The following is a 21,267-nucleotide window of genomic DNA, read 5'->3' as shown; positions in this document are numbered from 1 at the left end:
AACTGATTATGTTTTTTTGGCATACAGAGAACATGAGACCCTGCTAGAAGATACTACATATATGTATGTATGTTTTAGATAAACACTTTATGATACTGCATTACTTGAGAAATAGTTTGTGATTATTTAAATAAAGACGGTATTGTAATGAACAAACACAAGGGGGCAGGAGTTCCCATAAAGTTGTATGTGCAACCTTAACCAGGGGCCTCTGTAGTCCATGATCTTTTGTCTGCAATATTTAGTGAAATTAACTCTTGCCATATAATTGTACTCCACATGTAAGCTCTCATTTAAAACACTAATGAAGTTTCCAACCTTTAAATATGCAAGAAAAACAGTAAAATGTGAACTAATATAAATAATCATAAGAAATGTACAAACAGGACAGTGTTGTCTTCCTAATTCTTCAGACAACCTAACAATTGTTCAAGAAGAGGTGTTCTGCTCAATGAGTTGTTAACACCAAACATGACACACTAAATTTACTTCGGCCATGATCCTATACAGCAGGGGTCGGCAACCTTTGGCATGCGGACCATCAGGGTAATCCACTGGCAGGCCGCAAGACATTTTGTTTACGTTGACTGTCCGCAGGCCTGGCCCCCCGCATGCTCCCCGACACCACAGCTGTGGTTTGCCATTCCTGGAGAATGGAAGCTGCGGGAAGCGGCGGTCAGCACTGCAGCCCGCTGCTTCCTGCATCTCCCATTGGCCAGGAACAGCGAACTGTGGCCAGTGGGAGCTGCGGGGAGGCCATGCCTGCAGAAGGTCAACGTAAACAAAAGTCTCACAGCCCGCCAGCGGATTACCCTGATGGGTCGCTTGCTGAAGGTCGTTGACCCCTGCTATATAGAGTCACTTTTAACTCTGTGCAGTGAGTAACCCTGCTGATCTAACCAGGATTACTCAAAACATATAAAGTTAAACATACATGTAAGTTTTTCATAATCAAGACATAGTAAGTAACACAAAGGATACAGTAGTAATAATATTCATTTTAACATTTAAATAAACAAAAATTCCATCTTAAAATTTGCACAAAGCTTCCACAGAATTTCTAGTCTCTCATGTACCAGAGTGTTGCAGAAACAAAAGCAGCTTTGCAGCAGAATACAGGTCCACCTTGTGTCAAAGTATATGGGGCCTTGTTATTATCATATTACTATAGCACCAAGGAGCCCTAGTCATGGACCAGGAGGACTTCATTGTGCTAGACACAGAACAAAATGACAGTCTTGGACCTTAACTTTGTTGTAGTCACGTCTGAATTCTTATTCTTCAAAATATTGTGTGCAGGCAGACCTTTACAACCTCGGTGCACTCCTATCAAAGTACTGTATACGGGACTCCACGTGGTCCTAAGGTACTGCCCAGGCAGATTGTTTTGAAGGATCAGGGTCTTAAAGCTCTCAATAAAGTTTCTCTGTTGTGACAGGTTTAAAATATTCATTTCAAAACTGTTATTGCAGGGTTTTTTGGTTTGGTGATTTTAAGTAAGGAATTTGAATGAAACTGGAGATGAGATCAGACAAATACAGAGAAGATCCTGAAGTTCAAAGCATGAACTTAATACAAGACAGAACTACAGAATATGTGCACAATGTGGCCTTCAGCTGCGGAGAACTGAACAGAATGCTGCAAAGATGTAGCTTCTACAAGCAGGCAAAAAGGACATTGAAAGTATAATTAATTCTAGCTGCTTCTAAAATTATTTCCTTTCACAGTGGCCCTGCAGGGCTTTTATGATACAGTGCTTGGCTTCCAGCTCTCTGAACAGATACATAATATTATCAACTGTTTCTAAGAGCTCAAGTATTTCAGCTGTCATTCTAAATTTTAATCTCACACTGATTGGTCTGTATGATCTAATTCCCAGTACCAGTCTCCTCACTAAAAATGGCAGTTAAAACATTTATTATTTATACGCTAAAATATTTGAAACTATTTTGATCCACTTGGCCCCTCAAGAAATCACACTAAAGTATAAACACAAAAAAAGAATAAATTCAGCAAGCATAGAATCATAGAAATGGGCTTGAAGGGACCTCAAGAAATCAACTAGTCCATTCCGCTGCACCAAGGCAGGACCAAGTATAACTAGACCATTCTGGACAGGTGTTTGTCTAACTATTCTTTAAATCCTCTAGTGATAGGGTTTCCATAATCTCCCCTAGTAACCTATTCCAGTGCTTAACTATCCTTACAGTTAGAAAGTTTTTTCCCCCCTAATATTTAACCTAAATCTTCCTTGCTACAAATTAAGACCATTACTTCTAGTTCTATCTTCAGTAGACATGGAGATCAATTGATCACTGTCCTCTTTATAAACTTCCCTTAACTAACTGAAGACTTATCAGGTGCCGCTCCGTGTCTTCTTTTCTCAAGAATAAATATGCCCAGTTTTTTTAACCTTACCTAATAGGTCAGGTTTTCTAAACCTTTTATCATTTTTGTTGCTCTCCTCTGGACTCTCCTCAATTTGTCCACATTTTTCTTGAAGTGTGGAGCCCAAAACTGGATACAGTACTCCAGCTGAGTCCTCACCAGTGCTGAGTAGAGTGGAACAATTACCTCCTGTGTCTTGCATGTGACACTCCTGTTAATACACCCCAGAATCAAATTAGCCTTATGTGTAGCATAAAAGTGATGAGTAAGGCTAAGATTTTGTCAAGGATATTTTTAGTAAAAGTCAGGGACAGGTCACAGGCAATAAAGAAAAATTCATGGAGGTCCGTAACCTGTCCCTGACTTTTACTAAAAATATCCCTGACAAAATAGGGAGCCCAGCTGTGGGGCCCCACACCACCTGCAGAGGTTGGATGGATGCGGGGGCTGCTCCAAGCTCTGGGTGCCCCACCACCAGTGGGGACTTGGTGCTCCAGGGTTCCCAGGCTCGGAGCTCCGGGGTGCCCCCGCTCCCTGCAGCAGCCGGGAGCTGCAGGGGGCCCCACCGCAGCTAGGAGCTGTGGCCCCGCTCCCTGCCGTGGCCGGGAGCTGCAGGGGGCCCCACCGCAGCCAGGAGCTGTGGCCCCGCTCCCTGCCGTGGCCGGGAGCTGCAGGGGGCCCCACCGCAGCCAGGAGCTGTGGCCCCGCTACCTGCCGTGGCCGGGAGCTGCAGGGGGCCCCACCGCAGCCAGGAGCTGTGGCCCCGCTACCTGCCGTGGCCGGGAGCTGCAGGGAGCCCCACCGCCTGCGTTGGCCGGGAGCTGTGGGGGAGGGAGGGGCGCTGCCTACAGCAGCTCAGAGCTCCAGCTGCGGGGGGCCCCCACCATCTGTGGAGGCCAGGAGCTGCAGACCCACTGCCCGAGGAGGCTGGACACTCCACTGGGCCACCAGCACCCCGGCCAGGCCCACCAACGGGGGACCAAAGGGTGCAATTGCCCAGGGGCCTGGGCGATTTAAAAGGGCTCAGGGGCCCCCAGCCGCTGTCACCGGAAGCACAGCAGGGGTTAAGGCAGGCTTCCTGCCCGTGCTCACTCTGCACCGCTCCCAGAAGCGGCTAGCACATCCCTGCGGCCCCTGGGGAGGGAGGTCTCTGTGCGCTGCCCCCGCCCCTAGCATCGACTCCGCAGCTCCCATTGGCACGAAAAACACCACAGCAGCCCAACACTGTAGCATTTAATTTCAGAAAGGGGAACTACAAAAAAATGAGGAAGTTAGTTAAACAGAAATTAAAGGGTACAGTGCCAAAAGTGAAATCTCTGCAAGCTGCATGAAAACTTTTTAAAGATACCATGAAAGAGCCACCGTGGCTGAACAACAAAATAAAGGAAGCAGTGAGAGGCAAAAAGGCATCCTTTAAAAAGCGGAAGTTAAATCCTAGTGAGGAAAATAGAAAGGTGCATAAACACTGGCAAATTAAGTGTAAAAATACAATTAGGAAGGCCAAAAAAGAATTTGAGGAACAGTTAGCCAAAGACTCAAAAAGTAATACCAATTTTTTTTTAAAGTACATCAGAAGCAGAAAGCCTGCTAAACAACCAGTGGGGCCACTGGATGATCGAGGTGCTAAAGGAGAACTCAAGGACGATAAGGCCAGTGCGGAGAAACTAAATGAATTCTTTGCATCGGTCTTCAAGGCTGAGGATGTGAGGGAGATTCCCAAACCTGAGCCATTCTTTTTAGGTGACCGATCTGAGGAACTGTCCCAGATTGAGGTATCATTAGAGGTGGTTTTGGAACAAATTGATAAATTAAACAGCAATAAGTCACCAGGACCAGATGGTATTCACCCAAGAGTTCTTAAGGAACTCAAATGTAAAATTGCAGAACTAATAACTGTAGTCTGTAACCATTTAAATCAACTTCTGTACCAGATGACTGGAAGATAGCTAATGTGATGCCAATTTTTAAAAAGGGCTCCAGAGGTGATCCTGGCAATTACAGGCCTGTAAGCCTGACTTCAGTACTAGGCAAACTGGTTGAAACTATAATAAAGAACAATATTGTCAGACATATAGATGAACATAATTTGTTAAGGAAGAATCAACATGGTTTTAGTAAAGGGAAATCATGCTTCACCAATCTACTAGAATTCTTTCAGGGGGTCAACAACAATGTGGACTAAGGGGATCCAGTGGATATAGTGTACTTAGATTTTCAGAAAGCCTTTGACAAGGTCCCTCACCAAAGGCTCTTACGCAAAGTAAGCTGCCATGGGATAAGAGGGAAGGTTCTCTCATGGACTGGTAACTGATTAAAAGATAGGAAACAAAGGGTAGGTATAAATGGTCAGTTTTCAGAATGGAGAAAGGTAAGTAATATAAGTAGTACAGATAATAGTTGAAGAGTACCTGATTTAGGTTGTTTTTTTTTTAATTCCAAGGACCAGATGGTACCCCTGATATCTGTTCATGGAGGGGGTCTCTGTGTGTGGAGATGTCCCCATTACCAGATGGAATGGAGGTCAATCTCCTCTCATAGCTCAGTGGGAGGACTCTTCTGGACCTCACAGAGGGAGGAGTGGATGGACTGAGCAGACTGGGAGAAGGAGAGGGCAGGCAAGAGACACCACAATGTCAATATGTGTGTTTCATATCATCAGTATTGCCAACACGAAGTGTTCAAAAATCATGAATCAGGCCTTAAAAACTCATTAGATTTTTAAATAATAAATTTGGGGATATTTTTATTTGCCTTCTGATTTCTGAGCATTTAGAGTACACTTAGGTCACATATTCATGTTTTTCTCCACAACCATTTGCGGTAGGGTTTTTAAAACAAACAAATACACACACACTGAGATTTCCATGTAATCACTTGACTCTAAGAACTCGGGCTTTAAGAAAAAAAACACCAAATATCACAAGACTTGCAATGAAATCACGAGAGATGGTGTCATAAATATAAAGGGAAGGGTAAACCCCTTTGAAATCCCTCCTGGCCAGGGGAAAGCTCCTCTCACCTGTAAAGGGTTAAGAAGCTAAAGGTAACCTCGCTGGCACCTGACCAAAATGACCAATGAGGAGACAAGATACTTTCAAAAGCTGGGAGGAGGGAGAGAAACAAAGGGTCTGTCTTATACTGGTTTCTGCCGGGGATAGACCAGGAATGGAGTCTTAGAACTTTTAGTAAGTAATCTAGCTAGGTATGTGTTAAATTATGATTTCTTTAAATGGCTGAGAAAAGAATTGTGCTGAATAGAATAACTATTTCTGTCTGTGTATCTTTTTTGTAACTTAAGGTTTTGCCTAGAGGGGTTCTCTATGTTTTTGAATCTAATTACCCTGTAAGATATCTACCATCCTGATTTTACAGAGGGGATTTCTTTATTTCTATTTCCTTCTATTTTTATTAAAAGTCTTCTTGTAAGAAAACTGAATGCTTTTTCATGGTTCTCAGATCCAAGGGTTTGGGTCTGTGGTCACCTATGCAAATTGGTGAGGCTTTTTATCCAACATTTCCCAGGAAAGGGGGGGGTGCAAGTGTTGGGAGGATTGTTCATTGTTCTTAAGATCCAAGGGTCTGGGTCTGTAGTCACCTAGGCAAATTGGTGAGGCTTTTTACCAAACCTTGTCCAGGAAGTGGGGTGCAAGGTTTTGAGAAGTATTTTGGGGGGAAAGACACGTCCAAACAGCTCTTCCCCAGTAACCAGTATTAGTTTGGTGGTGGTAGCAGCCAATCCAAGGACAACGGGTGGAATATTTTGTACCTTGGGGAAGTTTTGACCTAAGCTGGTGAAGATAAGCTTAGGAGGTTTTTCATGCAGGTCCCCACATCTGTACCCTAGAGTTCAGAGTGGGGGAGGAACCTTGACACAAACACACACACACTGAGATTTCCATGTAATCACTTGACTCTAAGAACTCGGGCTTTAAGAAAAAAAACACTAAATATCACAAGACTTGCAATGAAATCACGAGAGATGGCAACACTCATACTCCTCTAGCTCCACAAAGAATGCACAGAGAGATAATACAGCTGGGACTGTAATATCTTTTTAACTAGGGTGACCAGACAGCAAATGTGAAAAATTGGGACAGGGAGTGGGGGTAATAGGAGCCTATATAAGAAAAAGATCCCAAAATTGGGACTGTACCTATAAAATATCTGGATATCCTGGATATACCAGGATATCTGGTCACCCTATTTTTAGCAGAATCCCCAGAGAGGTCCTTGAAGAAGCGGGGCAAGATTTTGGTAGTGTGGCTCCAGTGGGCCTCCATGCATATCTCTCCTCTCCATGCAATCCACCAGAATCTATAGTTGAGGTTTGGGCCGTTGGCATTTTTGCACGCATGTAGAAAAAAATCTCTTCCCCCCCACCCCTCTCCGCACTGCCCTGTCATGAGATAATGTAGGAAACATCTACACAACGAAGTCCTCACCGAGACCTCCTCCTCTAGTACCTCTGGTTTAGTATGGGAGGGATTGATGTAGACTCAAGTCTTATGTGTAAAAATTGTCATTTTCTTGTTCTTTTACAGAAAAAGGCAGCAAAGTCCTTAAAAGCCCAATCCAACTTCTCTCTCTGTTTTCATTACTCTGAGTCCAGAGACATCTGTGGGTTAGTTTCTAATAGTACAGTGTGAAAAGACTACCATATATTAAAATACTGTTTCTAATTATAGTCTTGATAGATCTGAAGTTCCTTGCTAATGTGAAATTAAACCTGAATGTAGGCTACACAACAAACTGCATTTAAAAAAAGTAAAGAGATAGATTCTTGGCTACTGAGGAAGTAAAGTGAGAGAAGTTCTCACCTCCAAAAGCAGACTGAATGAAGTACGCTGTATCTTGGTTTCAAGAATAGCATTTAGCTGCTGGAAGATAAGCCATATACAATATCTGGTTTGCAATCAGAACAGCAGTACCTCAAGAACATTTTATCTGAAAACTTAAAAATATACAGAAAAATGTTCTTTAATAAAGAAGAGAAAAAACTTCACTGAAAGATAAAATGTCCCCTTACATTGATGTTGAACCCATTAGTTTTCATTTCTGACATTAAATCAAAGAGCAGCTAACTGCTTTCAATTGAGGGACGTCACTTACTCAGCATCTGTTAAAATGTTGGGCCACAAAAGAATGCATGTACCAGAACAATGAAAGTGAAACTACTTTACAAAGGCAGGTTAAAACTATTTTAATTGCAACAGACTCAATAATTAAATATTTCGCAAGAGCAACATTCTTGGACATATCTCACAGATCAGAAAATACTAGAAACTGCAGAAAAACTGCTAGGAAAAATATTTACATAGTCTCATAGACTTTAAGGCCAGAGGGACCATCATGATCATCTAGTCTGACCTCCTGCACATTGCAGGCCACAGAACCTCACCCTCCCACTCCTGTAATAGACCCATAACCTCTGGATGAGTTACTGAAGTCCTCAAATCGTGATTTAAAGACTTCAAGTAACAGAGAATCCATCATTTACTCTAGCTTAAACCAGCAAGTGACCCCGTGCCCCATGCTGCAGAGGAAGGTGAAAAAAAACCCAGGGTCTCTGCCAATCTGACCTGGAGGAAAATTCCTTCCTGACTCAAATATGGCGATCATTTGACCCTGAGCAAGACAGTGAGACCCAACAACCAGACACCTCAGTAAGAATTCATTGCAGCAACTCGGAGCCCTCCCTATCTAGTGTCAGATCTCCAGCTGTAGGAGATATTTGCTACTAGCAGTTGCAGATGGGCCATGTGCTATTGCAGGCAATCTCATCATACCATCCCTTCCATAAACTTATCAAGTTCAGTCTTGAAACCACTTAGTTTTTTTGCCCTCATTGCTCCCTTTGGGAGGCTTCACCCTTCCAGAACTTCACTCTTCTGATGGTTAGAAACTTTCATCTAATTTCAAGCCTAAACTTCAATTTCAAACCTGTTTATATCCGTTTGCTCCTGTGCCAACATTGGCCCTTAATTTAAATAACTCCTCTCCCTCCCTGGTGTTTATTTTCTCTGATGTATTTATAAAGAGCAATCTTATTTCCCCTCAGCATTCCTTTGGTTAGCCTAAAGAAGCCAAGCTCTTTGAGTCTCCTCTCATAAGGTAGGTTTTTCATACCGCTGATCATCCTAGTAGCCCTTCTCTGCACCTGCTCCAGTTTGAATTCATCTTTCTTAAAGATGGGAGATCAGAACTGTATATAGTATTCCAGATGAGGTCTCACCAGTGCCTTGTATAGTGGTAATAACAGTTTCCTATCTCTACTGGAAATATCTTGCCTGATGCATCCTAGGATTGTATTAGCCTTTTTCATGGCCACATCACATTGGTGGATCATAATCATCCTGTGATCAACCAGTTATACCCAGGTTTTTTAACTCCTCTGTCGTTTCCAATTGGTATTTACCCAGCTTATAGCAAAAAATACTTGTTAGTCCTTAAATCCGTGACCTTTCACTTTGCACTATTAAATTTCATTCAATTCTATTACTCCAGTTTTCAAGGTCATAGAAAGCTTCTTGTATTATATTCTGGTCCTCCTCCATATTGGCAACACCTCCCAACTTTGTGTCATCTGCAAATGTATATTTTCACAGGTGTGAGCAGTCTAAAAATCAGGCCTTTAAATGGAAAGCACTCTGTAACTTTAACTTTATTACTTTTCTTTTTCAAAAAAATCCTTTTTTTCCTATTACAAAACTTAGGAATGCGGTCTATGAAACGGTCGTGTTCCCCTCCCTTCAGTAAACCCATATTCCCTCCCTTCTCCAATAATTTTCACAGTAAGAAGTTTCGGCCAAACCTAAACACTGAGTTATATGTGCTTATGTGCAATAGCTGGGCTTGTACAAGCAGGCACTTCCTGCATGCAGATCAGAAGGAGAGCCACTGTCTGCCTTATTGGAGCCTAGGATGTTTCTGTTTACAAATCCTGGAGCCAGGCTGGGGCACTGACTGGAGGCGTCAGCATGCTGTCTGCTTCCTTGCTACACTCAGCCTTTGTCTGGGTCTGCGTCAAAGAAAGAACAACAGTGCTGTGCTAGCAGCAAAGGGCGGTTTAAATACACGGCACCAGTGTACTGTATTTACAGTCCTGTTCAGAAAGATAAAAGTAAGGATTAATTTACTTTTAACAAAGCCATATGCCTTTTCGTTCAGGATTCAGTTGAGTTTTAAGTCAAATCTTATCAATATGTGATGAGAACTGAACTGATTTAGTGAACATACTGTACTGTGTGATATTTATTTCAATATTTTTATCTTAAATATTTGACAACAACAGCATGAACAAATAAAACTAAAAAATTTAGACAACTAATCTGTTCAGAGAATCATGTCAGTATATAGAGATACAGTTTGAATGGGTTTATGACAACCACCTCGTTTCTGTTTCACATCTTAATACTGGAGACAACTGCATACTGTATCCCCTCCCTTTGTTATAGCAAATATTCTACTACTAAAATGTAGCTCTTCAGTGCATCAATACAACATCACATTCCTGTATTTTCATTTGGCATAACATTGTACAACACACAAAACAACATTCCTGTACTTTCTAATTTGACGGAATGTGTTATGGTTATGGAGCTGTGGGTTAAACACTTATGTGACATTTCAAAAATTATTAAGTTTGTGTGAAGAGTGCCTATTCAGATAACCAGTACTATTTTCCAAAAGGTACTCCGTGGTTAATGCACTGATTTTAGTCAATGTGCCTGCACTACACACAGTAAAATACTTTGAAGATTTTTTGATCCCATCTTCAATGATAATACATCCTGATCAGAAACCACCAGGGTCCAGAGGAACTGACAGTATGACTGGAAGAAAGTCTAATGTTAGAATACTGGGGACATGTGTGAGAGGGAAAGAAACAGGACATACAGAGACACAAAGTTGAAGTGCCTACACAGAAAGGTGTGAAAGCCTCATTATGTATGCCTCCAGCTAACTGTGTAAGCCTCAACTGTTCCCTATGAACAAAACTTCCTATATTTAAATAAATCAAAACCAAAAAACCTCTCTGTTGGTCAGTAATGAGTGAGAAAATTGTGTTTGTGTTTATATCAACCATGGATGTACTGTATGTTTATTCCATGCCTAAAATGTCCAAATAATTCATATATACTGACAGTGGCCTGTTAAACTAGAGGAGTCAGGGGACCAGGCAAAAAACTAAATGTGAGCCCCGTTTTTCCCATTAGCCCTCCCACTCCTCTGCTGTTTTCCTCATCTGCCTTCTCTCCAATAACCATTTTTTATCTTTTACCAGCTTGCTTAATTATGTTTTTTCTAGTTATGTTACCAGAATAATTATTCTTGTTCATTCTTCTGAATAGCAGTTTATCTTACCAGAATATTCCGCAGGTCAGGTAACTGTTGGGCAGGCCAGCACTGTAAACAGTTGAGTGGATAACTGAGGCACATACAGCAGGTAGTTCAGGCCAGCAAAGACTCTCTGAATGGGTGTATGCCCTTCTGTTGTACTTTACTCTTGTCACTGAGGAAAATGGTGTACAATACCTCCCTCTTTCATTCACCATCCCAGCTAGCATCCAAGCACTTTCACTTTTCTCCTTCCCAGCTCTACCAGCACTCTTTCTCTACCACTCCCACTCTCTCTGTTATCCTCTTTCCTTTTCCTCCTTCCAGCCCCAGCTAGCACCCAATGTCATTGCAGAGTCCTCTCTCCACACTACCGGGGATCTTCTGTGTCCCTTCCCACAATACAGCAGAGGTGGAGCCTCTGCCGTGGCTAGATCTTTTCGTTTGGACACTGCTGGCTCAGGGCTTGTCTACACTGGCACTTTACAGTGCTGCAACTTTCTCGCTCAGGGGTGTGAAAAAACACTTCCCGGAGCGCTGCTAGTTTCAGCCATTACCCTTGTGGAGGTGGTTTTTTTTAGAGAGCTGGGCTGTCTCTCTCCTTAGTTCAAAGGTGTGTGGGGCACAGTAAGGAAGTAGCAGAAATAGGGAAAAATCTTTGTGATCCTTGATTCATTCTGACTACTGGGTAGAATAAATAAATACATAAAAATGAAAAAAAGTTTTTAAAAATGGAGGAAAAAATCCTAAGGGGGGGGGAGAAGGAGACAGGAGTTAAACAGAAAAGGAGAAGATTAAGAGAAAATGAAGAGAAGGCAGAGACATGGCAACCGCATAAGGGCATAGCCTGCGGAAATAGAGGGCTTTCTTTTTGTTTTTGGTTCGGACTGTCTTTAATAGGCTCCGTAAAGCCGAAGAACTGAATACAGGGTTGGAGGAGAAGATTGCCTATCCAACAATCCATCACATGGAGGAAGAGAGGGAGGTTCATTCAAGGTAAAGTGGCCCATTAACACCTCTGCAGTCATAGGACAAAAAGAGGGGGTTAGCGGGTTACTGATTGTTGCAATAAAGCTGTAATGCTGGGAGTACCTTTCCCAGACCTGAAGAAGAGCTCTATGTGGCTCAAAAGCTTGTCTTTCTCCCCAACAACAGTTAGTCCAATAAAAGATATTACCTCACCCACCTTGTCTCTCTAATATCCTGGGACTGACATGGCTACAGCTACAGAGTTTACACCTGATAGTTCCCCAGGATCAAACAGCTCAACTGAAATACAGTTTTCATTTCTGAGAAACCAACTGAAAGTGGGTTCTGCCCTGCTGACTTTCACCAAATAAATAACTAGCTCTTGTATACAAACTTTTTTTTAAAAAAGGGAAAAGAGCATTTTCTAGTGGTTAGACTATAAAACCAGAAGGTAAGAATTCTGTTCTATTCCCAGCTCTGCTTCTGACTCACTGCCTGACCTAGGGAGGTCACTTCACCCCTCTCTGTGCTTCACTTTAGCCATCAGTATATTGGGGAAAATAATACCTTACCTAACCTCAGAGGCCTGTTGTGACACTTGTTGGTAAAATATCTTGAAGATGAAAAGTACAACAGTAATAAAGAGTCATACATGTTTTGTACATATCCAGAATATTCCTAAGGATCTAAAATAGTTTGACTACAGATGGAATGAGTAGGGCTGGGATCAGAATTCCACTAGATGACCCCACTACTACAGAGTATGTTTGGAAAAATACAATGCTACTTCTACTCTGTGATAAGTCCCATCTGCCCTATATTAACAAACTTGAAGTGCACCCCGAACAGTCAATAATACAGAAGTTCACAAAGAGATTGAACAGAGAGACAAGGTGGGTGAGGTAGTATCTTTTATTGGATCAACTTCTGTAGAGCTCTTCAGGAAGTTTGCAGACAAAAGTCCAAAATTCTAAGGAACTCAAAAAGTAGAGTGAATTCAATTCAAAGCTGATTTCTGAGTACTTTTATTGTTTCAGTCAAACCTTTTGCACACTGGAATACCTAGCTATTGTAAATATATGTGCCTTTAACATTTCTATTCTGGATATACTATTTGCAATCTATTAAAAATACAAATACTACTGAATCAAGCCCAAAATGTTCTGTTTGCCTATCTTGCGCCTTGATATATCCCTTCTTTGACCATTTCAAAAACACATAGTAAAATTAGATACGTTTATTACCGCAAGCAATAACTTCACAAGACAATGATTCTTTACATAAACACTTGCTGGAAAAACCTGTAGCTTGTAGTAATCTAATTAGAAATGGGTAAGCCAACCATTTTTTAAAAATGCTAGCATACAATGAAGATACATTTCTGACAAACATACTGCATGCTGATTTACTCAAATCCTGAATGTACCATGAAATTCAGTCAAACATATAGCAAAAAGTAGACCTGTTAAATGGAGAGAAATCCTTTGTACCAAACAACAAAGTAACATTACGATACTCCTGAAGGACAATGAGTTAACTATTCCAGGGGACCTTAAAAGTAACTTTCTCTATTTAATTTAATAAATATTTAAAATCAGTGGGATAGATGTTTCCATTCTTATTTTAATGGCTACATTATAAGACAAAAACATTTGTCTACTGACAGTGTAATGGTACCTAAATAAATGTACCAGACACTTTGACAGACATCATAACAACACAAGGAGCCAGTACATCAATGCAACTGCTATGATTTCAAACACACAATAAAGGTTTATCATTGTTAATTGAATTGAGCATGTTCAGTATCAACTTTTTGTACCATTTTGACTGATCCTTGTAAAATGTGCAAGATTGAGGTACTTCAGCTCTAGCGTAAGTGGAGGCTGTAAATGGCTGCAAGCAAAATCAAGTGATGATCTGCATTCTTGATGCTGACTGGTAATAAGTATCAAACCCCATCCACGCTGCCCCATACACTTTTCTCTCTTGCAAGCATCCGTTAAGTAAGAAGCAGGGTTTGGGCAGAAAATGGGTTTATCTAGAGAGACAGGGAATAACGTGTTATCCTCATCCTGCTAATTAAGTACTTAGCCATGCACTCCCCTACAGTAGGTAATACTACTTCTTGTGAGAATAATATCGTGGCCACCCAGCTGTGTTCTCCTTCATGCAGGACTCAGCTGCCCTCTATCCTCATCCTACTCATTATTGTCTAAACTAGTATTTATACATATAACGCTGCACCAATTCAATGGAGGAGCCAGTGCAACATAGGGTGGGGGGAAGCTATACACATTAACAACTTTTGTATCATGTTTCACGCTGATCAAATCTGTCTGAAACACTATAAACGAGATAAAGAATTTACAACCTTGGAATTTTTTCCATTAGGAAATGTTAATCTTCATTATAATCTTCACAACATGCACTGTAGCACTCCAAGTCCTTTTCACCTCTTGTCTCTGCATGGCTTTATATCTTTTCTCTTAATTTGGAAACCAATCTAATTTAATTGACATGTTCATAAAATAAAACAAAATTATGAAAAGAAAAATGTCACTGGAATGCCTCAGAAAGATATTCAAAAAAATCTCATAAATTTCTTTTACATGTATTTGCTTGTTGTATACTCTCACACTGACATTACACACCTGCAATGATATGATAACTACTGGCAGTCTGCTGCTGAAAATGCGAAATCTGGTCTCTTATTTCCTCTCAAAGACTTAGCAAGCTCTGCCCAGGTCTGTCAAGGACCTGTCTCATTAGAGGTTAACCTTTTAGCTAAGTTCAAGAGAAACATTCTTAATTTACCTCTCAGACAAAAGATTCAGAGACAACTGGTCATTCATTTCCTGATTCTGTTTAACTGATTTAAATTACTGAATGTGTCAGCCAGTGACCATACAATACAGTCAGCAGTCTGAAAAACTGAAACTCTCGTTTCAGCACTGTGTCAAAAATCATCAAAGGGAAAATACTAACTCTGAGAATCCATTAAAAAGGAGGATTATAAATTTATCTGATCTCCATTTGGGGATTGTTATATTTGTGCCCTCTTCTTCTTCCTCCCTCCCTCCACACATTTAAGGACAAATAAAAAATGTGGTAAAGATATAAATAGGTCATGGAAGTGACATGACTGTTCTAGATTTGCATCTAATATGTATCTAAAAGTATAGAATAACAGTGTTCATTGAGTAGGACACCTGACTGCATTCCTGTAATATGGTTAAAACACACACCTTTTACCAAAAATTAAAGTTAAAAACACCAAGGCCTTGACACTAACAACTAATGACAATATGGAATTAAATACATTTTAAAAATACAGCTATCAATATAAAAAGAGGTTAGGTCTATCACAGTCACACTAATGACATGTGTCTAACTTTTTATTTCTACATTTATGTTCAGCAATTGTTTTTTAAACAGGAGCAAGATATTTCTTTTTATGTGTAATTACAGCAAAATAAAAGCACCCAGCAGAAATGGTAAGACAAACATTTTTAAAGAAATGATACAGTAATGCCATGTCTGCAGTATAGAACTGCACCACTGACCAGTGCATCCACACTATTTATCAAGTTTCAGGCACACAAAGTGCACTGAAATGACATACAACACTCTTGTAAGAGTTGCAGGGCTTGTGGATTAGTGCATCTCTGCCAAAATTCTTGACACAGCTCTCTGGAGAGGATGCATAGTGCCTTTGGTCTACATCAGAGGTGGGCAAACTACGGCCGACGGGACCGCCCTGCCCAGCCCTTGAGTTCCTGGCTGGGGAGACTAGCTGCCAGCCCTTCCCCTGCTGTCCCATCTCCCCTGCAGCCTCAGCTCACCATGCCGCCAGCACTCTGGGCGGCAGGGCTGCAAGCTCCTGGCAGGCAGCACGGTGGGCTCTGGCCGGGCGGTGCAGCTGCCAGACATGCTGCTCTGAGCGGCATGGTAAGGGGGCAGGGAGCCGGCGGGGGGGGAGGATGGTTGGATAAGGGGCAGGGAGTCCCGGGGGGCAGCCAGGGGACAGTTAGCAGTGGGCAGTTGGATGGGGCAGAGGGGGTCAGGTGACAGGGAAAGGGGGGGTAGGATAGAAAATGGGGTCCCGGGAGGGGGAAGCAGTCAGGGGACAAGGAGCAGGGGGGATTGGATGGGTCCAGAGTTCTAAGAGGGGCAGTCAGGGGGTGGGAAGTGGGAGGGGGTGGATAGGGGGAGAGGGCCAGGCTGTCTGGGGAGGCACAGCCTTCCCTACCCGGCCCTCCATACAATTTTGGAACCCCGATGTGGCCCTCAGGCCAAAAAGTTTGCCCACCCCTGGTCTACAGTGTATATTTACATCTACTCATATTTTTGGTTTGCTCCAATGGAGGGTCTCTCTGAATCGTGTTGGGTCTGGTTACGTCTTGTGAAGACAGGGGTATGCCTTGCTATATCCACGCAAATGTAAATACTTCAGGGTATGTCTAAACTACAGCTGCTGACAAGACTGACCATGGGTGTGCTAGCAGTGCTCAGAAAGGCAAAGAAGCTTACTTCTATTCTTCCAGTTTGTTTATTTGATATTTTCAAATAGCTTTCTATTTTTCATTTCATTGTGGTTGGGCTTTTTGTGCTTTGTATCGCAGCTGTACTAAGTTTTCTCTCTCTTGTTTTCCACTAGGTTCCAGAGGCAGGAGTATCAGGACTTGTGTCCAAATGGGAAGACATTCCTCCATGTCTCTCACTGTGGCGTCCTCTGACAGCTAGTGCAATGAGGTTCCTGGGAATGTGTCATTCTTTTACGGGGGGAGGTAAAAGGAAAGTGGATGCACTTTGGATATAAGGAATGAGCATGAGAAGTTGCATAACCTTTAACTGTGTTCTTTCTTTCAGATCTTAGGTCAATAGGAGATGCTACTAAAGCAGCACAGAGACTACTATAGCAACTGTCCTCACCTCAGAAAAATACCTACACTGGGAAGAGCAGGAGAATGGGTGCGTCTGAACTTGTGTTTGTTCATCTAAGCCCTGGTCTACACTAGGACTTTAGGTCGAATTTAGCAGTGTTAAATCGATGTAAACCTGCACCCGTCCACAAGACGAAGCCCCTCATTTCAACTTAAAGGGCTCTTAAAATCGATTTCCTTACTTCACCCCTGACAAGTGGATTAGCGCTTAAATCGGCCTTGCCGGGTCGAATTTGGGGTACTGTGGACACAATTAGACAGTATTGGCCTCCGGGAGCTATCCCAGAGTGCTCCATTGTGACCGCTCTGGACAGCGCTCTCAACTCAGATGCACTGGCCAGGTAGACAGGAAAAGAACCGTGAACTTTTGAATCTCATTTCCTGTTTGGCCAGCCTGGCAAGCTGCAGGTGACCATGCAGAGCTCATCAGCAGAGGTGACCATGATGGAGTCCCAGAATCGCAAAAGAGCTCCAGCATGGACCGAACGGGAGATACGGGATCTGATCGCTGTATGGGGAGAGGAATCCGTGCTATCAGAACTCCGTTCCAGTTTTCGAAATGCCAAAACCTTTGTCAAAATCTCCCAGGGCATGAAGGACAGAGGCCATAACAGGGACCCGAAGCAGTGCCGCATGAAAACTTAAGGAGCTGAGGCAAGCCTACCAGAAAACCAGAGAGGCCAACGGCCGCTCCGGGTCAGAGCCCCAAACATGCCGCTTCTATGATGAGCTACATGCCATTTTAGGGGGTTCAGCCACCACTACCCCAGCCGTATTGTTTGACTCCTTCAATGGAGATGGAGGCAACACGGAAGCAGGTTTTGGGGACGATGATGATGAGGAGGAGGTTGTAGATAGCTCACAGCAAGCAAGCGGAGAAACCGGTTTTCCTGACAGCCAGGAACTGTTTCTCACCCTGGACCTGGAGCCAGTACCCCACAAACCCACCCAAGGCTGCCTCCTGGACCCGGCAGGCGGAGAAGGGACCTCCGGTGAGTGTACCTTTTAAAATACTATACATGGTTTAAAAGCAAGCATGGGAAAGGATTAATTTGCCCTGGCATTCGCGGCTCTCCTGGATGTACTCCCAAAGCCTTTGCAAAAGGTTTCTGGGGAGGGCAGCCTTATTGCGTCCTCCATGGTAGGACACTTTACCACTCCAGGCCAGTAACACGTACTCGGGAATCACTGTACAACAAAGCATTGCAGTGTATGTTTGCTGGCGTTCAAACAACATCCGTTCTTTCTCTCTCTGTGTTATCCTCAGGAGAGTGAGATATCATTCATGGTCACCTGGTTGAAATAGGGTGCTTTTCTTCAGGGGACACTCAGAGGTGCCCGTTCCTGGGGGCTGTTTGCCTGTGGCTGAACAGAAACGTTCCCCGCTGTTAGCCACATGGAGGGGGGAAGATTGAGGGGGTAGCCACGCGGTGGGGGGAGGCAAAATGCGACCTTGTAATGAAAACACATGTGCTATGTATGTAATGTTAACAGCAAGGTTTACCCTGAAAGAGTGTAGCCACTGTTTTATAAAATGTGTCTTTTTAAATACCGCTGTCCCTTTGTTTTTTTCCACCAGCTGCATGTGTTTCAATGATCACAGGATCTTCTCCTTCCCAGAGGCTAGTGAAGATTAGAAAGAAAAAAAAACGCACTCGTGATGAAACGTTCTCTGAGCTCATGCTGTCCTCCCACACTGACAGAGCACAGACGAATGCGTGGAGGCAAATAATGTCAGAGTGCAGGAAAGCACAAAATGACCGGGAGGAGAGGTGGTGGGCTGAAGACAGGGCTGAAGCTCAAATGTGGCGGCAGCATGATGAGAGGAGGCAGGATTCAATGCTGAGGCTGCTGGAGGATCAAACCAGTATGCTCCAGTGTATGGTTGAGCTGCAGCAAAGGCAGCTGGAGCACAGACTTCCACTACAGCTCCTGTGTAACCAACCGCCCTCCTCCCCAAGTTCCATAGCCTCCACACCCAGACGCCCAAGAACGCGGGGGGGGGGGGCACCAGCCAACCAGCCACTCCGCCATAGAGGATTGCCCAAAAACAGAAGGCTGGCATTCAATAAATTTTAAAGTTGTAAACTTTTAAAGTGCTGTGTGGCATTTTCCTTCCCTCCTCCACCACCCCTCCTGGGCTACCTTGGTAGTCATCCCCCTATTTGTGTGATGAATAAAGAATGCATGAATGTGAAGCAACAATGACTTTATTGCCTCTGCAAGCGGTGATCGAAGGGAGGAGGGGAGGGTGGTTAGCTTACAGGGAAGTAGAGTGAACCAAGGGGTGGGGGGTTTCATCAAGGAGAAACAAACAGAACTTTCACACCGTAGCCTGGCTAGTCATGAAACTGGTTTTCAAAGCTTCTCTGATGCATATCGTGCCCTCCTGTGCTCTTCTAACAGCCCTGGTGTCTGGCTGCGCGTAACCAGCAGCCAAGCGATTTGCCTCAACCTCCCACCCGGCCATAAATGTCTCCCCCTTACTCTCACAGATATTGTGAAGCGCACAGCAAGCAGTAATAACAGTGGGAATATTGGATTTGCTGAGGTCTAAGCGAGTCAGTAAACTGCGCCAGCGTGCCTTTAAACGTCCAAATGCACATTCTACCACCATTCTGCACTTGCTCAGCCTGTAGCTGAACAGCTCCTGACTACTGTCCAGGCTGCCTGTGTACGGCTTCATGAGCCATGGCATTAAGGGGTAGGCTGGGTCCCCAAGGATAACTATAGGCATTTCAACATCCCCAACCGTTATTTTCTGGTCTGGGAAGAAAGTCCCTTCCTGCAGCTTTTGAAACAGACCAGAGTTCCTGAAGATGCGAGCGTCATGTACCTTTCCCGGCCATCCCACGTTGACGTTGGTGAAACGACCCTTGTGATCCACCAGAGCTTGCAGCACTATTGAAAAGTACCCCTTGTGGTTTATGTACTTGCCGGCTTGGTGCTCTGGTGCCAAGATAGGGATATGGGTTCAGTCTATGGCCCCACCACAGTTAGGCAATCCCATTGCAGCAAAGCCATCCACTATGACCTGCACATTTCCCAGGGTCACTACCCTTGATATCAGCAGATCTTTGATTGCGTGGGCTACTTGCATCACAGCAGCCCCCACAGTAGATTTGCCCACTCCAAATTGATTCCCAACTGACCGGTAGCTGTCTGATGTTGCAAACTTCCACAGGGTTATTGCCACTCGCTTCTCAACTGTGAGGGCTGCTCTCATCTTGCTATTCATGTGCTTCAGGGCAGGGGAAAGCAAGTCACAAAGTTCCATGAAAGTGCCCTTATGTATGCGAAAGTTTCGCAGCCACTGGGAATTGTCCCAGACCTGCAACACTATGCGGTCCCACCAGGTCTGTGCTTGTTTCCCGAGTCCAGAATCGGTGTTCCACAGCATGAACCTGCCCCATTAGCACCATGATGCATGCATTGGCAGGGCCCATGCTTTCAGAGAAATCTGTGTCCATGTCCTGATCACTCACGTGACCGCGCTGATGTCGCCTCCTTGCCCGGTATCGCTCTGCCAGGTTCTGGTGCTGCATATACTGCTGGATAATGCGTGTGGTGTTTAATGTGCTCCTAATTGCCAAAGTGAGCTGAGAGGCCTCCATGCTTGGCTTGGTATGGCGTCCGCACAGAAAAAAGGCGCGGAACGATTATCTACTGTTGCTCTGACGGAGGGAGGGGCGACTGACGACATGGCTTACAGGGAATTAAAATCAACAAAGGGAGTGGCTTTACATCAATGAGTATTTCAGGCAGGACTTCATGGAGGGTTCCAATAAGAAATGGTGCACCTAGGTAATTGTTCTTATTGGAACAAGCAGGTTGGTCTGGCCTCTGATTGATACATGGCTAGATTTACCTCGCTGCACCTTCTCTGTGAGTGACTGCAGTGTGACCGAGAGGAATGAGTCCCCTAGACGGGGGGTGGGGGGGAAGCAAATGAGTACAAAACAAATCTGGTCTATTTCTTGTTTTGATCCACTCCATCTAACTTTTACATCTTTGGCTGGCAGCAGACGGTGCAGAAGGACTGCAAGCCATCCACATCTCATGGCTGCTCGGCAGAAGATGGTACAATAGGACTGCTAGCCATCCTCACCTCTTGCCTGCCCGGCAGAAGATGGTACAGTAGGACTGCTAGCAATCCGTATCACCTGCCTGCTCACCATAAGATGGTTCAATAGGACTGACTACAGGACTAAAGAGAATGACCTGGTCAAGTCACTTCTAATGTAGTCCCTGCACCCATGTCTGCCCAGGCCACGTCGGCCAGGAGCACCTCGGACATGATGATGACGGCTACCAGTCCTATTGTACCGTCTGCTGCCACAAGGCAATGGGTTGCTGCTGCTGTGTAGCAATGCAGTACCACGTCTGCCAGCACCCAGGAGACATACAGTGATGGTTACCTGAGCGGGCTCCATGCTTGCCGTGGTATGGCGTCTGCACAGGTAACTCAAGAAAAAAGGCGCGAAACGATTGTCTGCTGCTGCTTTCACGGAGGGAGGGAGGGAACGGGGGCCTGACAATATGTACCCAGAACCACCCGCGACAATGTTTTAGCCCCATCAGGCATTGGGATCTCAACCCAGAATTCCTATGGGCAGCGGAGACTGCG

General features: G+C 43.9%; 1 protein-coding gene across 3 annotated transcripts in view; it reads right to left on the bottom strand.

Annotated features, from left to right (window-relative positions):
* BMPR2 (bone morphogenetic protein receptor type 2) overlaps window positions 1–21,267 on the bottom strand; it is a 178,739-nt gene that overhangs the window by 37,301 nt on the left and 120,171 nt on the right. The gene's annotated exons all lie outside the window — the stretch shown is intronic.

This window comes from Lepidochelys olivacea (assembly GCF_965140295.1).
Source record: "Lepidochelys olivacea isolate rLepOli2 genome assembly, chromosome: 11".
NCBI lineage: Eukaryota > Metazoa > Chordata > Testudines > Cheloniidae > Lepidochelys > Lepidochelys olivacea.
Note: the sequence above shows the minus strand (reverse complement) of the source record. Positions and strands in the feature narration are given on the sequence as shown.